This window comes from Myotis nattereri (genome assembly GCF_964212035.1).
Source record: "Myotis nattereri genome assembly, chromosome: 1".
NCBI lineage: Eukaryota > Metazoa > Chordata > Mammalia > Chiroptera > Vespertilionidae > Myotis > Myotis nattereri.
Window position 1 is genome coordinate 118,606,911 of NC_138075.1, and position 22,247 is coordinate 118,629,157.

The 22,247-nt window shown below is 36.4% G+C and overlaps 1 protein-coding gene and 1 pseudogene across 2 annotated transcripts in view; one reads left to right on the forward strand and one right to left on the reverse strand.

Moving 5' to 3' along the window:
* MDGA2 (MAM domain containing glycosylphosphatidylinositol anchor 2) overlaps positions 1–22,247 on the forward strand; it is a 944,924-nt gene that overhangs the window by 453,002 nt on the left and 469,675 nt on the right. The window lies entirely within an intron of this gene.
* LOC308528300 (lupus La protein homolog) lies at positions 15,247–17,231 on the reverse strand (annotated as a pseudogene). Its single transcript has 3 exons — positions 16,855–17,231; positions 16,586–16,641; positions 15,247–15,976 (listed from the first exon to the last, which is right to left on the reverse strand). The product of its transcript is annotated as a lupus La protein homolog (transcript).

The following is a 22,247-nucleotide window of genomic DNA, read 5'->3' on the forward strand; positions in this document are numbered from 1 at the left end:
AAGCTTTAAGAACTGTAACAATGAAATGCTATTGAGTTTAGAGAAAGAATAGATTTTTCTATCTTTTTTTTCATAGAATTATAATAGCACTAGAAAGAAAGCTCTTGAGATGTACTTGACAATCTTGTAGATATAGTTTAGAGTCTAGAATAATAAAAAACTAGATATGTCAACTGGACTTTGCCTAGGGGCCTCTAAATTAGAGGACACAGATATTTTAATCATTTAAAGGATTATATCATGTGGACCTTCTTTTAGCACTTACACTTCTTTAACTGAGCTTAACCTACAGCTAGCAATATGATAGTGTCAATAATACCTTTTTAGGCATTACATTGTGCATTAAAAACTGGAATGCTGGTGTGCCAAAGTTACTAGGATGGCTCTGTGGGACTCTCCCCTGTTCTAAACAAACAGAAGAGGATTTCACAGAGTAGCACACCTCCATGCTATTACATGTTATATTACCGCTGCCTGGAATGAGCTTCTTCTGTTCTTAATTTGGTTCTACCTTACTCGTCTTCCAAGGCCTACCCTCAGGAGTTTTCTTCCATATCACACCAAAAGCCACACAATAGCAGCAACAACAAAATTGATAAATTGGACTACAACAAAATTAGAAACATTTATGCAACAATTTTTTATAACTTTAGATGGAATGTCCTAACATGAATCAGACCATTGGACTCCAAAAATCTGCACCAATTTGCAAACCATTAAATTTGGGGTATTTTATTTCTCATCCACTGGAGAAAGTGCTTATCTGATAAAGAACATATATAAAAAGTATATAAGTAATTCTTATAGCTCAATAATAAAAAGACAAAAAATATAATTTAAAAATGTCTAAAGGGTCTGAATAGACACTTCTCCAACTAAGATATACAAATAGCCAATAAGCACATGAAATAGATGCTCAACATTGTTAGTCATTAGGGCGATGCAAATCAAAACTATAGCTTCACAACCACTAAGTTGACTATAAACAAAGAGGACAATAGTAATATTTGATGAGGAGGTGGAAAAATTGGAACCCTCCAACATTGCCATTGGGGATGTGAAATGGTGCAGCCACCTTGGAAAACAATATATCAATTCCTCAAAAATTAAACATAGAGTTACCATAAGATCCATCAATTTCATACTTAGGTATATACTTACTAAATAAAAACATGTTTACACAAAAACCACTACATGGAAATGTTTTCAAAGCATTAGTTAAAATAGCTCCAAAATGGAAACAATCCAAATATCTATTAACTGATGAATAGACAGATAAAATAGAGCATCTCTTTACAATGGAAAGTGGAAAGTTATTCAGCAATAAAAATAAATAGTACATGTTATACCAGGATGAGCCTTCAAAACACTATGCTAAGAAGATAAGTCAGTCAAAAAAGACCACATGGTGTGTACTTCCATTTTCATGGAACTTCTGCATTGGCAAATCTGCAGAGATAGAAAGGAGATGAGTGGGTACTTGGTATGGTGGGGGAATGGAAGGTGGTCAGAAGAGATGATGACTGACAAACAATGGCAATGGGTTTCTTTTAGAGGAGACCAAAATATTTTAAAATTTGATTTTAATGATTGGTCATAGATCCATGCAAATTTATTAAGCATTAAATTGTGAACTTCAGTCCAGCCAGCAGGGATCAATAGTTTAGTGTCAGCCTATGAACCAGGAGGTCACAGTTCAATTCCCATTTGGGGCATATGCCTGGGTTGAGGGCTCAATCCCCAGTAGGATCTCTCATTGATTTTTCTATATCCCCCTCCCCCTTCCTTTCTGAAATCAATAAGAATATATTTTAAAAATTTGTGAACTTTAAATGGGTAGATTGTATGGTATGTCAATTATACCTCAATAATGTCTCAATAAAGTTGTCTTATAAAAAACCCTACACTTAAATATGGACTCTAGAAAAGTTTTTCTGAAACCTTAATTTGAGCTCATTACCTTTTCTTGAGGTTGCTGATGCATATATTTGTGTTATCAGTCGTATTCATATTGTTTAGAGTCCCTCATATGGCTGTTTTCACCAGTAAACCTAAAGTTCCTCACAATCAGAGATGACTCCCCTCTCTTCTTCCTCCTCATCTTCCCCCTTCTCCTCCCTCCTCCTCCCTCTTTTCCTCTTCTATCTTCTCCTTTTCCTCTTCCCCCTTCTCCTTCTTCTTTTTCTCTTTCTGCTATTATTATTTGCCAGACTTTAGCATAGTTTCTCATGCATAGGAAGCAAAACTTAACAACAGAGTGGGGCAAAAATAGGTTTATCATTGTTTGTATGGAAAATAATATAGTAATCTATAATAATAAAAGCATAATATGCTAATCATACCAGACAACCGAATGACCTTCTGGACAAAGTTGGGGCTGTGAGGGCCAAGGCAAGCCGCTGCAGCTGCGAGGGTTGAGCCCCTTGCACAAATTTTGTGCATCGGGCCTCTAGTCTATATAAAAGCTTAAACAACCATTACGACCGGTGGACCGAACGACTGGTCAACCAGTCACTATGATGCACAATGACCACCAGGGGGAAGATGCTCAATGCAAGAGCTGCCCCCTGGTGGTCAGTGCACTCCCACAACCAACCTCTTGCAGCCAGCCGACATCCTGCAGTCCTTCCGCCGCACCAGCTGGCCACACCTCGATCAGGACTGGGTGAGATGGCTCTGATCAGCCCTGATTGCTGGCCAGGCTGAGGGACCCTGCTGTGCACAACGTCATGCACCAGGCCTCTAGTTCATAAATGATAATACAAAAATGAACTCTGGTTTGCATATTTATAACTATAAACCTACTTTTGACCCACTCTGTATATTATTCCTTAAATTCATACAGCCTTTTGAGAGACTTTCAAAATTTTATAGTATTAATACCAATTTTGAAATACTTATGGGAAAAAAATCCTCCCAAAATATAATTAAATTCCATGTGTAAGAGCTAGAGCTTTTGTAGAAAGAGTGGAAGGGAGGGAGGGGAAGGGGGGGGAGAGAGAGAGAGAGAGAGAGACAGAGAGACAGAGAGAGACAGAGACAGAGAGAGACTGGAGACTGATGTGAGAGACACCCATTGATTGGTTACCTCTCTCATGTGCCTGACCTGAGCCACAGATCAAACATGCCCTTCACCTGGAATCAAACCCCAGCCCTTTGGTCCTAGGGCCAACACTCTAACCACTGAGAAGCACTGCACAGGGCAACACTTTGTTTGTTTAATGGGGGAAAGTTTTTGCCTTGGATAATAACTACAAGTTATAAGAGCAGATAATCAATATTTGCATATACAAAGCAACAGAACATACTGAACCATTAGTAAGGTTTTATGAAGGGAAAATCAAAACAGACTCATTTTACTTTCTTCTCATAATATAGACCTTATAAATTAAAAGAAAACACCTTATGATTATTTTATCTTTTTAAAGTACCATTAAACGTTTTAAACATTTCGAATTTGCTCTGAATTTTTCTTACATCAGTATAATTGAGTGAAAGAAGTGGATGAAACCACTAAAACTTTGTTACTCAAGTAGTATTATATGGTTTTATTAAAGGGTTTCACTGTCATTCTATTTTCATTAGTAATACCAGACTATAATTTGATATGAGTTTTGAAAACAGATTTAAGTAGCAATTATAAATTGGTTTTGTATTCGAAATCATATTTGAAGAAAATAAGAATTCCCTTACCTCAACCATTTTCAATATATTTTGAACTGAACTCTTTTTCTTAACTAAAATCTTATTCAAAATCCAGTATATAAATTATATAAAAATAGAGTAGCTCTGCTTATAAGGGATTGAAAAAGAGGGTCAAGAGGCCCAACCTCTAGTCACAGTAGTCCCCTGGGGCACATCCAAAGATTGCTTAAGGCTCCTTAGAGTAACAATCACTGCTTTAGTTGGGTGGAAAGTAGGTCTATGCCTCTCTCTGCACCTGGGAATTACATTTTTTATAGTAACCAATTACCTTAAACTCAGCTAAGTTAATGGCATTTTGCTAACTTATTAGCAAACACCTCATATACATAATGTTTTATATAGACTACTTTTTAATTCTTCTTTTAATCCTCACCTAAGGATATTTATTGATGAGAGAGAGAGAGAGAGAGAGAGAGAGAGAGAGAGAGAGAGAGAGAAAGAGAGAGAGAGAGACATCATTGTGAGAGAGAAACATAGATTGGTTGCCTTCCATACGCACCCTGACCACAGGGATCAAACTGGAAACCTTTTGATGCATAGTATGATGCTCCAAGCAACTGAGCCATCTGGCTGGGGCTAGACTACTTTTTAGGTTAACTCAGTGATATACTGGCATGAGGCAAGCATTATGAAATGAGTTGCAAAAAATTTTTGACTAGTAATATTTAAAGTGCCAATTTTTGCAAATATTTCACTTGAAAAAAGAAAAAAAGAACAGTAAAAGGAGTGGAGTAACAGCTGACATGGGGATTGCTTATAACCTAAATATGACTTTGGGAGTGGATAAAGGAAAGGAACAGTGTCCATCAACTTGTTTTTATCTTCATTTCAATCTCTATCTGTATCTTACTATCTCTTTTTTTTTCTTCTGGATTACATGCCAATGAATCTGTCATAGCTGTCCTATTCACCCACAATGAACTCTTCAACAAGATCTTTAGCTTCAACTTCAGTTTTCTCATGTAAGCAAAAAAGTTAGCCATGCCTCCTTCCTCACGGGGTCATGTGATCACTAAATGATACAGCCCATGTAAAACACTTATCAGAGTGTCTGGCTAGTAGTTAGGGTTCAATGAACATTAATGATTGGTCTTTTAATTAGCTATCTTATTTTTATTTTTACTTCCTGCCTCAAGTTTCATTTTAATATTTACTGTGTTTCTTATTTTTACTTATTGAAGAAAAAAATGTTAAGGATTTTGACTTTTCAACATATTGGTTTGGGTGTGCTTTAATGAAATAATAGTCTATAAAGGAAAACAAAGCACTATAACTCATAAATCTCTATATTATAAAAACTTGGGTGCACAAAATAGTGAAATGTCAGCACAAATGAACTATGATTTTCAGTACACTATGACTTTACATTTTAGAGTCTTAGTTAAGCAGTTTTTGTAGGAGTCAGTTACCTTAGTGGAGAAAACAACTATTTTAGAAGTCAGGGGAAAATATGGAACTAAAATTTGCTTTGGAGTAATCATGTGTAAATAAAATTATATTAATAATCAAAAGTTAGAATTTGGATAAGTTTTTAAGAATTGTGTCCTAACATTATTGGTGTTGCTATATATCCAAAGGGAAAAAGTAAAGGTCTCTTCAGCCTAAGTAATTTACCAAAATCAGAAGGTGCTGAGCCAGACACAGGGCTGAGATGGGAACTTTTACATTATCAGTCCTGCTACCCTGGATGCCTCTTTCCAGGGCAGTGTTTTCAGGGCATTTTCTAATCACAGTCTCTGTATTCTCCAGGTTTTACTTATACTGGTGGCTCATTCTCTTCCATACAGCAATCTTTTGCAAAAGGGCCTAGAGCCACATTATAGACCTTTGAGTTTCATCAATATTTATATCATTTTACATAAAAAAACTACACAAGTCTTTAGATAGTAAGCCAACAAGCTTAATCACATAATTTCCTGTGCTTTTTTTGTTGGTATTTTCTAAAAATAACCTTTTCAAAATTGATAGATGGGAGCAGACTTACATTAGAGATTTTTAAGTGTATTTAAAAGATGTGAAATGAAGGAAAGAATTAAGAGGTGACACTATTGCTAATATTAGTGGAATGATTGATGGGGGCCGGCGGAGGGAGAGCCCAGTCTTTGGGGCAAAGAGAAGGTTAGTGGTGCAGATATTAAGGTTTGGAACAATTTTTAAGTTCATCTCTCTGGTAGTGAGGATGCCAAAACTTGCACTGGCTACTGTCAGAGGGTGTGCCTTCATATCTAAAGGGAGGAATCCTACAGGAAAGAAAATTACCAAATAGAACAGAGGAGGACGAATAATTTCCTATTTACCTCAAGAAAGCTTGAAGGGACAGCTTTAATCCTGCTGTATATAGATTTTCCCCACAAGATTATTGTAGAGGAAATCACATAAGTAAACAAAACTCTATGGTTGTGAAAATTAAATCAAGTATTACATCTTTCCTAGATATTTCTGTTACTTTGGGTGTATATTCCCATACACACACACAACACACATACACACACATGCACACACACATGCAATCTGTCCTAAACACAATTATATGATAATTTATAGTTTTGAATATATATATATGGTTTGTAGTTTTCTTGCAGAGGTGATCATTCTTTTGTGAAATGCTGAAGTAATTAACTACTATTTTCTCCTTCACTAGATTTTGCCCTAAAAGCAATGAGAGGACTTTGTCATACTTCACTTCTCATCCTGGGCCACCTTGTCATTAGGGTGACATATAAACCAAGAATACGTGTAGAATAGTATCATAAGTCCCTTTCTTCATTAACATTAATCTATATGTTTAAGTATACCTGACTATTTTCTGGGGATGTTAAGTTATAGAAACTAAAACCCCTTTCTCTCTGATTTTCTAAGTGGCACATGCCTATGTTGCCAGCAGGAATATGCTTCTCTCCTAGTTAGAGCACTTCAGCACGCCCGGTGTTCTCTAGTTTATGTAAGCACTTAGCTTGTTCTATTAGACAAAGTCAGGATTGAATATATATGTGATAGAAAATCCTGGTACTCTGCAAAGAGAGTAGAAAAAACAATATTGCCTTTTTTTAGAGCATGAGTAATCTCAATAGTGTTAAGTGTCTAATATTACTTAATGGAAAAATCCACGGTACAGTGCCAACGAAATGAAATCATGATGTAAGTTAGGGTGCCCCTTCAAAACAGCATCTCAAGTACATACTTATGCTCTTCTGAGTTCAACCCACAGCAGCCACGCAGCCTCCGAGCTTGTTATGGAATTTCGTATTCCTTTAATGGAAATGGCCCCATGCTGCGCTTTCACTTTGCCAACGGTGGCAGTAATAGCTAGTAATCAAGTCATAATGTAATAATCACGACTACAGGGAAATGCTGGCTGATGTAATAGGTTGCAAGGGGAAAAATATCAGTGATTTTCCAGACTTCATTCCATCAATCTTTTTTGTTTGTTTGTTTTATGTTGAAATAATCTAAGTTTATAGGTAAAAACAGACCCTCAAAAGTGCCTACACTGGTAAGGGTATGTCACTTGCTTAATCCTGTTGAATTTTTCTCATTTGGGTACTCACAAAGAGTCACAAACTTGGGGATTTCTATGTTGAAATCTGAGAAAAGCATTACACTCTGAGCAAGAGCCCAGAGCATTACTAATGTTAGAGTCCCTCCCATATTTAGCTGATATTGTATAAATCAGGCATTAATGAAACATTTCTATTCTATATCTTTCAATGATCTGACTTCTTTCAAAAACTGATTTTTTATAATATTTAAGGAATTTATATAAAAATTACTTCTTGCTGCTTAGAAAGGGTTGTTACTACTGCTTCTTATATTGTTCCTTGAATTGTCTCAAGGAAGGTACAAAGTCTTCTAATTTAGAAATGTCAATTATACACTCAGTCTTTACACTTTTGGGATATGAGAACTTGTCCCTGGAAAGTTACTTACTTTCTCCAAGTTTTTACTTGCAGAGTGATACAAATGAATATGGTTACTGATGAAAATGGATCATATATAGCTTCTTTCTTACAATGACATAGCCTAGCTAAAGAAAATGGTTGTGCAAGGGCCAATGAAATCTTACTAGTATTTACAGTACTAGGCAGATCTTAAGGATTAGAGGATCATTTACTTAATTATGTCATTCAGCCAACTCCAAGTACTTAATTGCACGAAATTGTCCTCCCATTGGATGTTTCCTTGATCTATAAGGAAATCTTTCTCCCTCCCATTGGATGTTTCCTTGATCTATAAGGAAATCTTTCTCCCTCAGTTTTACGTAGGTGTTATTAAGGAAGAGGTCTTTGCTCACATAGGTGAACCGTGCTTCAAAGACCTCTCTGAAAACTATATAATCTCAAAAGTGTTAAGAACATCTAAAAAAAAACACAACACCTCATTAATTTAAATCAGATTTTTCTATTATTTCTATTGGCTATGCTGATTCCCACTAACTGCCAATAGTTTGTCTGCTCCTAGAGTTTATGCTTCATGAGTGCTGAGCATGTTCCAAATGTAGCTTGAAGAAGAGTTATAGTAGTAATAGTCTCATATCATCCCTGTTTCTAAAGAATAAATAATTATTAAGTTTTGCATTGAAAAGATCAGAATTGCATCAAGACTTTGACAATTAAACAGTTTATGTTTTAATGCTGAAGTTATTTGGAAGTATTTGCCATTTTGCCTTCTCATTGGTTGCTAGGTTTCAGGATGAAATGTCTCTGATTTCTACTTTTGAGTATTGCTATAGTGCTTTCTTATTGTTCATTAAATATCTCAAATATCCCAGCCATTGTTCTTTTAATTTTGTTATTTTTATATAAAAATTTCTCTCATGATGAGTTGTTTATATGTAAAAAGGAAATAAAATGTGTTTGAGGACACATGGATAGGAGAAGCCTTAATCATATTGTACTAAGTACTTAATCACATAAATAAAATAATGTTTAAAATTTCAGGAATATTGGGGAAAAAAGTTTTTCAATCATCCAATAAATATTTGTAAACCATACCACAACATTTTTTTAAAAATGTATTTTATTGTTTTTTTACAGAGAGGAAGGGAGGGGGATAGAAAGTTAGAAAGATCGATGAGAGTGAAACATCGATCAGCTGCCTCCTGCACACTCCCTACTGGGGATGTGCCCACAACCAAGGTACATGCCCTTGACTGGAATCGAACCTGGGACCCTTGAGTCCACAGGCTGACGCTCTATCCACTGAGCCAAACTGGTCAGGGCTAGACCACAACATTTTGATCTTAATACTGAACACCCAGAAAGTGTGCCTTTGACCTACTAAAGGCTCTAAATTATTTTAAGAGCTTTAAATTTTGCTTCAATAAATAAACTCTCTAAAATCAATAAAGATATATTTAAAAATAAATAAATAAACTAAATTATTTATCATCCATATATACCATTCATTATAAATAGTACTGTTTTATAAAGAATAAAATAAAGCCAAAAATGGATAAAATGAAACAGTTTATAATTTGTAAAAGAAAAAATAATGAAAAAATCATGTTATCTATGTTGTCTTAAAAAATGTGTGTATGTGTTAGAAATAACCAATGAAACACTGACATCAGTCAAATATGCATATAGTAAAAACATTACCTACAGAAAATAATGGAAAAATAAAATTGTCCTGACAAAATTTCTGTTTGCCAAATTTGACGTCAGAAATTTGGAATCAATAGACACAATAATCTCAAACCAAGTGACAGAAATCACAATTAAAATTTGATATGCGATATGCCAAGGTTGTCGGTTTGATTCCCAGGGCACATACAAGAATCAACCAATGAATGCATCAATAAGTGGAGTAAGAAATCTCTCTCTCTCTCTCTCTCTCTCTCTCTCTCTCTCTCTCTCTCTCTCTCACCAATCAATCAATAAATTTTTATTTGGTACGGACAGAATCAAAGTACTGAATCAAATCCTTTTCATGTGATTAACATTAGAAATAATGGATCCAAATGAAAGTATTCAACCAAATGAATGGTAATGGAATTTAAAAGTATTTAATTTCCTTTACAATTAAATTGCCTTTGTGATTTTAATTTTAAGAAATATTTTCTCACTTAAAATATATCCACATTGGCAGTATAGTTATGATTTAAATATTTGTAGTCATCAAAAAGGATAAACCCTGAGGCTCAAAGTTGAGAGGTTAAAATATCCTGTAGTTTTTGTCATCTTACCCTCACATTTGTCTTTATACTTGCATGTTTAGGTTCCTGTAAAGGACATTGTGACCAAGTACTTTATAGCATTATCCCTTTTTAATCCTCAGAACAAACTCATCAATTCATTCAACAAATGTTTATTGATTGTCTTTACTATTTAAGCCACTGTATTCAGGTTTGGGTTTATAGAGATAAATTAGACAGACATAGTTTCTGACCTCAAATATTTAACTGGACTATTATGATATAGTGTGGTACATGTTTGAATAGGGAACTTGTGAATAGCAGAAAGGCAGGACATCTTTCCTGGACTTTGAGAGAAAAAAAAAAAAAGGCTTTCAAGAGAAAGTGATTTTGAAGTTGAGAGTTGATAATTAACCAGAGCAAAACAGAAGTGTTGGAGAAGGATAGGAACAGAATATAAGCACATCAGGCAGAAGAAAGTACTTGTTCAAAGCCTACTTTCAACAATAAAGGTTTTTTAAAAAAAAGCCAGCTGGTGAGAGCTTGGTTCCTGCAATGCCAGATCCTGAAGAGATTATAGGGAGCAGATCATAAAGAGCTCAGGAAATCCTTTTAAGGACTTTGGCCTTGCCTTGAGCCCTCATTTAAATATTTTAGTTAAGATACTAAGGGAATCAGACTTTAATTTTACAAAGATTATTTTAGCTGCCTGCTGAAGAAGGATTGAGCACGGGGAAGGAGGGCATAGTGGCAAGGTGGAAGAAAAGGATGCCAAGTGAAAGACTTGTGGTCACCTCCCCAGAGGTGGTGGCCGCCTGGAGTGCACCCTGTTGGTTTTTACTGATTAAGTAAGTGAAGGGCTATGCAACATTGAAGAAATATTTAGAAAGACATGAGTTTTTAGTGAGTACAATAGAGATGAAGCTCAGAAATACAAATATATAGTATTTAGAAATAAGACATCTCTGCTCCTTGAAAACAACTACATTTATTATATTATTCTCCAAGGACATCTTAACTTAAAGAACTTGCTTCTTGATTTTCTTCATGGGCTCAAGGAATAGTAATAATAGTAAATTCCATGAAATGAAAAGTGGGTTGAGTATTACCATTTTAGATGTATCTGTTACAAAATGGAACATGGCATTGAGAGCTTATGCTACTCCACAGAGGTAGGCAGACTGGCATGAGTTAGTGCTTCTTGGGGATTTTGAACTCAAGGTTGAATTGTTATTTTTCTTTCTGAAGTAGAAAAAAAAAGACATATGGCAATGGCAAATCATGAAAATTGGGATGAGTTAATTTATTGTTGATGATAAAGTAAGAGGTGGCTAACATCGTTGGTTTGTAAGTGGATATTTGTCATGGCAAATCACCTTCACAACCGCAAGGCAAATGTGAATGTTTTTGCTGTGTAGATGTGGTCATTGCAATGACGTGACACTTGAGAGTTGGCCTCATAGAGTGAGTGTAATATGGATCCTGTAAACCAGTTGAAGCTTTCTAGCTCTTTGGCCTGTGATGACAATCACAGCGATAGTGAAAAAAAAAAAAAAAAAAAAAAGCATCATCAGTCATCCTATCTTATATGTTTTTTAGTAAGGACATCACTGAAATACTAAAAACTGGTAGCAGATCCGAGATCCTTCTGATACAATAATAACCTCTCACAAGAAAATATAAATCAATTATTTTTGAGAGAGGCTTGAAAATATTGCTCCATGCCACTACTTAGCTGTGCCTGAGTACTTTCTTCAGCAATTTCCCCATTGAGATCATAAGACTGTGTGTATGGCGGGGTGGGGGGTGGGGAGTGGAGGGCGGGGTAGGGTTGGTGATTTGAATCTACATACTTAAGTAAATTTAGGTTCTTCAGATTACAATCCAATATTTAATACAATGCAGTGTCAGTTATCTATGATTCAACTTAGATAAATGTAAAGCAATAATATCTGAGTAGCTGGGATATCACCAGGAGGATGCATCTGGCTGGCAGGAAAAGGCCATACAGAAAGGAATTATCCTGATTTATTCACCTTCATCTAGGGTCTGTCCCCAGTCTAGTAGGCCTAAAAACTCAAACTTTTCATTGAAGTCAGAAAGCTGCCTCATGTTAACAAAACCCACAATAACTTTAACTTCACAAATAGAATGGTCATTTTTTAAATATATATTATGTGAAATTTAAATACTAAGGAGGTTTTATTTTTAGTCTAAAATATTTCTTTCTTGTTAGAAGGCTGTAAAGAAAGTCAATTTTTAAAAAAATATATTTTTATTGCCCAGTTTGTGTGGCTTAGTGGTTGAGCCACTATTAACCAGGATGTTGCTGGCTGTGGCTCAATACCCAGTATGGGGGGGGCGTGCAGGAGGCAGCCAATCAATCATTCTCTCTCTCTTTTTTTCCCCAAAATATATTTTATTGATTTTTTTACAGAGAGGAAGGGAGAGGGATAGAGAGTTAGAAACATTGATGAGAGAGAAACATCGACCAGCTGCCTCCTGCACACCCCCCACTGGGGATATGCCCACAACCAAGGTACATGCCCTTGACTGGAATCGAACCCGGGACCCTTCAGTCTGCAGGCCGATGCTCTATCCACTGAGCCAAACTGGTCAGGGGTCATTCTCTTTTATCATTGATGTTTATATCTCTCCTTCTCTCTCTCTCCCTCTCTGAAATCAATAAAAATATATTTAAAATATATGTATATTTTTATTGATTTCAGAGAGGAAGGGAGAGGGGAAGAGAGAGAAACATTTATGATGAGAGAAAGAATGATTGATTGGCGGCCTCCTGCATGCCCCCTACTGGGGATTGAGCCTGCAACCCAGTCATGTGCCCTAACCTGGAATGGAATGGGACTTCTTGGTTTATAGGTTGATGCTCAAGTACTAAACCACACCCACTGGGCAAAAAAGTCAAATTTTAATCAAGAGAGTTAGCCTTATGATTTAACATAAAATGGCATTAGGTTTAAAAATCTCTTCTGTTCTAGCTCATGAGAGTGAAGCCCAAGATACCAGGTTCTACCAGGACAAATATTAGAACTGTTTTATATTTACTCTTCAGGTCTGTGCTTGAACAAGGACTGCCACCATTGTCTTTTGATTCTACCTTGTTCAAAATTTTCCCTATTGAACTTTTGTGCTTCAGATCAATGGTCTAAGTGGGTTGTGCAAGCAAATTCATGGAGCAAGGGAGAGTAATATTAAAAGTTCAATTTTTGCTTATCTTATTTTTCAATTTTTATGTGAATTTTATAATGTATTTAATATATAATGAGAATATAAGACAGAATATATTGCAAATTTTGTGTTGGTCATTGTTCTAAGGGCTTTAATATATTGGCTCATTTGATGTTTAGAGTAGCCTTGTGAGAAAGAAATAGAGGAAGCCCAGATTAGTCACATAATTTGTCCAGAGAAGAGGAGCTAAGAGTCAACCCAGGTTGCTGTCTCTAGATGTTATGCTCTTAACCACTACAACATGCTGCTTTCTGAAGGTGGTCCCTAAGTATAAGTTACAGATGAGTGAACCCACCTACATCAGTAAATGGTTTTAATGATAAGGCCATACAGGCAAGTGCTTCTGCAAATCTCAGCCTGTTCTTTCCACTTTGGGAGAGTCTTTCAAATGTCTGAACACAGTGCTCTGATCTGTTGGTTTGGCAGTTGACATGTCTGTGGGTAATCACAGCTCACAGATATCCACCACCAGATGTGCACACATTCTTGAAGCAATTTTCTGACATCACCTTTAAAAATTATAAGGTCACTCTGGCAACATTTACTGTCCCCAAAGTTGATGAGTGTCCCTTTCTTCATAACTAATTAAAAGATGAGAGAATTCTCCAGTCAGCTTGTTTAATGTGCAAAAAAATTCCCTGCAAGATTATGCAGTATAACACTGTCCTAGTACTTTTCTTGTTCAGTTTTCTCTCCTTTATCTCCATCACATGTGGGCTCATAAGTCAAGGAGGCCTCATGCAAGGAGAGAGGTTAATTTCTTTCCCCTGAGCATGGCAAGCACCTGGATGCTTAAACATATGCAACAGACCAAGAGTAATTCAGAAAATACCACCAACTGTAAGGAGGAAAAACATTTTTTTTGAAGTAAGATTCTTCCTAAAGGTGTTTTTGCTACTGTACTTGGCTTCTTGTTAATGAAAATATTACTTGGGCTATTTTAGTTCTAGTCTCCATACTTATGTGATACAGTGACATAAGCCATCTGTTTGCACATCTTATGAGATATCATTCTTTGCTGCTTTTAGCAGTTGAATCTTTCAAACAGCAGTTCATGAATCTTGATCCTTTATTTCTTATTGCATTACCTTTATCCTCATTAAAATCTTCTGGGTATCTCAGAGTTAACTTTATATTCCATTCTTGATTGTGTACATGAGATGAAACAAGGAATGGTTAGTAAGATGGAGACTATGTAGTTATAAGAGATTTTGGCTAAAGATCAATCTGTTTATTCCAATTTGACTTAATTGTTTTGTTTAAATCCTGCACTTAGAATTTTAGAAAGCTTGAAGAACATGATAGGGAAGAGACACGATATTGTGCTACAAATTCTTAGAATTGCTAATTGATTTGCCCTGTAAACTGTGTTTTTCCAAACATTCTGAACCTTCTTAAACTTGCACAGCTTTCACTGTCATTCCCATGTGATGTGACATTAAAGCAATTTGCTTTTGCTCAACTTTTATGTTATTCCTGTCTATATTATTAACTCAGTGGGCTAGAATGCTAATAACTTTAAATAGCCCATTGGTTGCCATAGTAACTGATATTAAATTTAAACATAAGTCTGTCTCTTGGATTCACATTTAAGTCATTTCTGGCATTTGCATTCTTTAGGAACTCCATGGACTGACCCTAGGACTTTGTTCAAAAGGGGCCTTGAAAAGTTAAGTTTGAATGAGGAGTTGATTCAGTGGGGTTTATTTTCAATCCTCAGTTGATGATTTGTTCAGGCTCAGTCCAGTTTTGTCAAATGTTTGTTCAGAGAACCCCAAGAAGGATGCTCATCTAAACAGGGGTTAAATAGATAATGTTTTACTTTTTCATATAGTATATATTTTATTAATTTGTACTAATGCATTCTCATATTACAAAGGCAATTTAGTACAAGACTCTTTCTTATGATATTTGAATCATCTGTAATAACACGGAACTGTACATTAAAAAAAGTTCATTTGAGTAACCAAAAAGACAAGTTTAACAACAAAAAAATTTCTTTCTTAAAAGTGGACATTGAAACAGACCAAATTCTTGTGTGTGTGTGTGTGTGTGTGTGTGTGTTTGCTTTTTTCAAAGCCTCCAAAGACAAAAGCAGCTGAAAACCTAATTCAAATGAAGAAAAAATGTTTTCAGTAAACTACTGGTCTCCGACACCATTATCTGTTTTCTGCTGTTTTGTCTGTTTCTTCTGCACCATTTTCATTGTGTTCATCATCACTATTAACTTTGGTTTTCTTGCCCTGAAACTGTACTTTTCCTTTAGCAGATCCAGTCTGGGCAGCTTTCTTTCCCTTTCCTTTTCCTTTAAATCTGTGACCTTTTGTCTTCCATTTGTTTAGGGATTCTTGTTGATTCTTTATGATATGTTCCTATGCTTCTTTTTCACACCTTTATCTAGTACTTCTCATGTCATTTCTTTGTTCTTTAATTGTAGGTTACTATTGCTTGCATTTTCAGTACCCCGTGCTTCCTTAGCTTTTTCTGTAAGTAGAATTATTTCCTCTTTTGCTCCTCTGACAAAATCTTCCATTATATTCCACCATGTGAAATACCTGTGTGTCTTCTCTTCAGGTCTGATCATCTAGGTTCCCCCCGACACCCCCCCCCCCCCGCCAATTTCAGCAAGCAGCCAACCTTTTCTTTTAGCTATTTCATTTCAGCATTTTCTGCTAACTTTTATTTTTCTCATTGCTCTTGTGTAGTTTACAATTTAGCTTTCACTTTATTTTGCTATTTTTCTTATTTATTATTATTATTAATTATCATTATTGCAAAGTAATCTTCCTCAAAAAGTATTAGCAGATCTGTGTGTTTGTACTTTTGTCCAGGGGTTCCCACAAACTTTTTAGCAGATTCAGTACAATAGGACACAGCAAATACTGATCCCTTAAATCAAGCATGCCAAACTCCCAGCTCGCTGGCCACATGCAGCCCAGCCAATATAACAGTATGTAAGAAACGTTTTGATCAGAATTTTGTAACTTAATTTTTACAATATCCTGTTATACATAATTATTAATAACAAACTACAATGTTCGCTAATGACTAGATTACTATAATCGTGTTGCATTCATTTCCCTTATGCGCCTTATGTGCAGGCGCACCATTTCTCTCCTCTGATACTAGCAGCGAATATTTTAGCAGCTGATTGCCATGTCATTAGTCTAGTACTGACTTGTTTGGTGTGCGCAACAGGAAATATTTCGATTTTGGAGAACAAGGAAAATAGGTTTATTTGTATTACACCTATTCATTTGTGCAATTATTCAGTGTCTGGTAAGTTAATGTTCAAGAAAAAAATTAATTTTTATTAAAATGTTCTATTATTTTATGTTGATGATTACTCATTTATTTCAGCCCTTTTTTTTTCAGCATATCTCTATTGAAATAAACCTATGTTTCTATGAAAATTGAAGCTTTTGTTTTTTTGCAGCCCACATAAACTTAAACCTTGCTTATTTGGCCCATGTTAGCCTTTGAGTTTGACATCCTTGCCTTAAATGCTTTGTGCAATGTTCTTCTCATCTGAATATTTAGTACTTGACCTTTATCTTATGACCATTCTTTTTTGTTGTTGTTTTTATTGGTTTTAGAGAAAGAGGAAGGGAAGATAGCGAGATAGAAACATCCAGGAGAGAGAAACATCTATTGGCTGCCTCCATCACGCCCCCTACTGGGGATCACAACCTGGGCATATGCCCTCACCAGAAATCTAAGAGGCAACCTCTTGGTTCCTAGGTCAATGCTCAAGCACTGAGCCACACCAGTCAGGCCTAACCATTCTTTTATGTCATCAAGGGTTGCATCAGCAGAGAAGTCTAACATAAACAGATCTTTTTTTACATGATTTTTATACTCATCAGTCACTTCAGAGGGAGTTTGTTTGGAAACTTTCTGATTTTAGTCACATCTTCACTCATTCCCACGAGTTCTGCCTTTGATTTGCTCAATGTTTTATGTTAAAGCCTGTTGTTAGATGGTTTAACCTATTAAATTTTATCATTAGCTCCAAAGGTACCCAGCTTTCATCCAGTTTGATTTGTTCCTTTAAAAATCTGTCCTGTGGCAAATTGAAATCACCAAAATAATGTTTAATTTTATGACAGATGTTGGCCTCTGGAGCAGTTGGGTTTTCGTCCATGTGGCTATCTTTAAGGTGCCCGCGCCGCAGAGCAGGCCGCAGGATCACCAGGCGACTGCAGCATCTCACCTTCCCTGTGCCTCTGACTGGCCTGACAAGTTTTAGTTTTTTCACTTGTATTTATTCACTCTAGGTATTTTCTATGTTGTTTTTCTCTTTTACTTATCTTTGCGATGATTTCTATAATGTTTCTAAACCATTTTTAAAACTACACTCTGAGTATTGAGAAGAAAGAAATATTCAAGGAAGCTTTTTATGAGATGGTTCCTAGATACATCCTATGCCCTATGTCTTGGGTGACTTCTGTTTCTGCTACCTAGGGTCTCAGTAAAGATATCACCTTCTGCTTAAAGCCTGACTGTCCTCTTTTATATCTCTTGTGTGAGTCTTTCCAAAAAATATGTGCACTGCATTGAACACACAAAATTTAATTATAGTTCTACGCAATCTCTGAGAGAAGCTGACGTGATTATATATATATATGTGTGTGTGTGTGTGTATATATATATATGTATATATATATATATATATATATATATATATATATATATATATATTTATAAATTTTCCCTCATCTTAGATATGAATTCATCTGTCCACATCCTATGTAATAAAGAGCTAATATGCAAATAGAAGTCACGCCCTCACGCCATCACATCATAATGGCTCAGGCACTCAACACTGGGGAGAAAGGAACGGGGACCAGCCAGGTTGCGGCCAGGAGAGGGACAAGCCGATGCCTCACAGTCCCGGGTGACAGTGCCTGCAGCTGTGGCCCAGGCAAAGCCTCACGCCTACAATCCCCTGTGGCTGCAGCTGGACTGGGTCCTGGGTGCCTGCAGCCAGCCAGAGGGAGGGAATCCCAGGTCTGGGTGCCAGCAACTGGCCAGAGAAGGGAATCCTGGGTCCGGGGTGCAGGGCAAGGCAGAGGCAGTTAGGGGAGATCAGGGAAGCATTTAGGGGCAATCAGGCCAGTAGGGGAGCAGTTAGGGGCGATCAGGCAGGCAGAGGTGGTTAGGGGTGATCAGGCAGGCAGAGGTGGTTAGGGGTGATCAGGCAGGCAGAGGTGGTTAGGGGCGATGAGGCAGGCAGGCAGAGGGGTTAGAGATCAGGCAGGCAGGCAGGCAGGCGAGCAGTTAGGAGGCAGCAGTCCCAGATTGTGAGAGGCAGTCAGACATCCCCCAAGGGGTCCTAGATTGGAGAGGGTGTAGGCCAGGCTGAGCACCCCCCCCCCCACCCAGTGCACAAATTTTGTGCACCGGGACTCTAGTAGGATTATATTTGGGGCCATGGGATTCTTTTCTCCCTAAGTTATCTTTTCCACCTCACACCAGTTGAGGATGAAAGAATTTTCTCCCTTTATCTCTGGAGATGCAGAGTTATTTTCTGTCTAGGCTCCCACCCCCACTTTCCAGAAGAAAGAACACTCTATTATCAGCAGCAGCTTATCTGTTGAATATGTATGAGTGTCCTAGAATTTAGAAAATCTTGTCACTCACTTATATAACTTGGTGGTGACATTGAGTCCTCTCCCTTCCCCCATATTTCTTGAACTAGGCCCTTTTCTGTCCTGAAAATGCAGTATCCTTCTCAGCTCCTGTGCCCTTCTGTACTCTCTCAGATTCTGTAGTTGTCAGAATTCACTTTCTTATGCCAGAGGCTTATTTCTAATGCCATTTTTTCCCCTCAAACTTCCTACTTGGTAAATATATGTCTTTCAGTAGCAACATTTAGCATACTGTTAAACATTACCACCAGATTATTAATTCTGTGACTTGTCAAATATTACTACAAGGGAATAGGGTTCTTTGTTCAAATGTAACTTAGAAAGCCTGACTTTAAGAAAAGCAAACAGGTTTCCTCACTGGAGAACTATTAATATTGTAAATCTCTTACAAGTGGAAGGAAAAAGCAACATTGTGAAATATGTCTACCTTGTTAAATATTTTAAGACCCTCATTTATGAGCCACCCCTGTTTTTATAAGGAACAACCTTCAAATGAGGGCCTGTGAGTAGAAGGATAGAGTGAAATTAACCTTAATATTTTAATCTCTATGTGTATACTTTCCTAAAGTTGATATGCTTGAGGAAAGGTTGGTGGGATTTAAGCTATTTCCCCTGACCCATGATAATCACTGTTACCCTTTTTTACAAAAGAGAAAAAACACACAATATAGTTAACTACTTTAATCTTTATTGATGCATTACCTCAAGGTGAAAAAGACTTCCAGGGCACAGAACAAATGGAAATTATTCTGTTATTGAAAAAGTGAATGACTTATATTTGGGCAGCAAATTCTTTTGCAACTAGGGTGGTTTTCAATTCTTTTTGCTTTCAATAAAATTGAAGAGGGACCTAATAGAGTTGTCAGTGCACACGCTACTGGAAATAATTTGTGATGATGTAGCATAACACTATAAGATAGTCTTCCCAAAGCTTGGAAGAATTTCAAAGAATTATACTTCCCATATTCTTATTTATGTGAGCAAGTTTCTCAGTTTTTAATTAGGAAAATGAAAAATAGAAATGAGTAATGTGAAATCTTAGTTATATTCTAACAATGTCATGATCATTCAGTATACATGAGTTAATTGGGGAAAAAATAGTCCCACTCATCTGATTAAAAGATGAATTTCCAATAAGTACTTTTCAAAAAAACGTGACATATTTATATTGTTTATATCAATTATGTACTAACATACTTTTAGTGATGACTCAAAGAATAACTTCAATCTCAGCTTCAAATATACTCACATAGATATTATAAAATATTAATCAGTAAATGACTTTCAAGAATTTAAACATAATACCTCAAGATAAAATTCTGTGGAGAAAAGTAGAGTGAAACATGATTTAAGGATAAAAAGAAATGATGTAAAATTTGACTATTAAAGATGAACATGTTTTTAAATTTTTACTAGATTATATTGAGTATCAAATTGTTGTATATTCTATAGATCAAATTTTTTAAATGCTGCAACCTTTTAATAATAAAAAAGTTACAAAACTTTTTCCATCTCATCTAAAAGAATAGGTCTTATTAATTGTACAATAACAAAGATGTTATTGGTAAAAGTAGTTATTAGAAAGGGGGAAATTTTAACTTTAGATAAAGGGCCAATATACCTGCTTTCTTTTCTTTTTCCTTTTTCATGTCAAACATTTTGAAATAAGATATAATTCATATGTCATAAAACTCACCTTTTAACATGTAAACTTTTAATTCTTCTCAATCGATGGATATATTTTTAAAAAATGGTGTGACCGTGTTATTTTCTAATGTTAGTAGTTACAATGCTTCTTTGCAATTAAACTATGAGAATAATGTTAGATGTTAACCAAAAAAATATGTGAGGGTTACCGTGTTTTTCAGAAGTATTTTAGGGAATATGTGGGAAATAAATATTTAAAGGCCACAATTCTATGTAACACTCTTTGGAAAGCATGGATCTGATATGACTTCAGGTTCTTGTTTTGATTCCCAGGTGTCCATGTCCTTCCTCTCTTCTCAGGCTATGTGGCTGTTTCTTAGTGAAATTCTTGAAGAACTATAATGGATTAATTATGCAATTAGTTTAGATAACTGCTAATAGCTTGGGTTTCAATCGTTACAAAAATTTTATTGAGCAACTCTATGTACCAGGCACAATTTCAGGCACTGGAGATACCAACAGTGAATGAGAAGACAAAAAATTCCTGTTCTTATGGACATTCTGAAAAGGGGACACAGACCATGGGCAAATATATAAGTAAAATGTAAGAGTAGTAGATGGGAGAGTTGAAAGAAGTAGTCCAAAATAATTTAAGTTTCAATAAGATGTTTTGGGAAAATTGCAATGAAAAGCTAATATTTGAATAAATACTGAAAGAAGTATAGGAGTGTGGCAAATATTTCTGAAAGAGAAAACAACAAGGACAAAATTACTAAGATAAGATCACACTAATTATTTGTTAATATATTTTTATTGTTAATAGTATTACAGCTATCTCCCCCATTTCCCACCCACCTTTACTGAACTCCTCCCAGTTCCTACCCCCCCCCCCAGCTCTTTACTGCTCTACTGCTCATTACATGGGCTATGCATCCCTTCTATAATAATAATAGCATAATATGCTAATTAGACCGGACAGCCGGATGACCTTCCAGATAAAACTGGGGCTGCGAGGACCAAGGCAAGCTGCTGCGGCTGCAAACGGCAAGCCCCTTGCACAAATTTCATGCATCAGGCCTCTAGTCTATATATATAAAAGCCTAAGTGACTGAACGACTCGACTGGTTGACCCATCGCTATGACGCACATTGACCTCCAGGGGGCAAACACTTAAAGCAGGAGCTGCCCACAGTGTACTCCCACAGTAGAAGCACTGCTCAGCTGACCTACAGGCACCAGGGGCAGGACTCTCAGAGTGACCCTCTCCCTATCAAAACTGACTGGGTGTGAGTCTGTGGCAGGCGCAGCAGGGCCGGGATGAGTGGGAATGGCAGACAGGAGTGGCAGGGGACATTAGACTGCCTGTTTCGGCCCAATTACTGCAGGCAAAGCTGACGGACCCCACCAGTGCACAAATCCATGCACCGGGCCTCTAGTAAGTATATAAGTTCTTTGGTTTATCTCTTCTTGTCCACCCAACCCCTCATTGAGTTATGTCAGTCTGTTCCATGCCTCCATGCTTCAGGTCTTGTTTTGTTGGTCAATTCATTTTGTTCATTAGATTACACAAATAAGTGAGGTTATGTGATATTTGTCTTTCTCAGATTGGCTTATTTCACTTAGCATAATATTTTCTAGGTCCATCCATGCTGTCCCAAAGGATAAGAGATCCCTCTTCTTTACAGCTGCACAGTATCCTTTGTGTAAATGTCCCATAGCTTTTTTAATCCATTCATCTACTGATGGGCATTTGGGCTGTTTCCAAATCTTAGCTATTGTAGTAATGTTGCTATGAACATAGGGGTGCATATATTCCTTCTGATTGGTATTTTGGGGTTTTTAGGATATATTCCCAAAGTGGG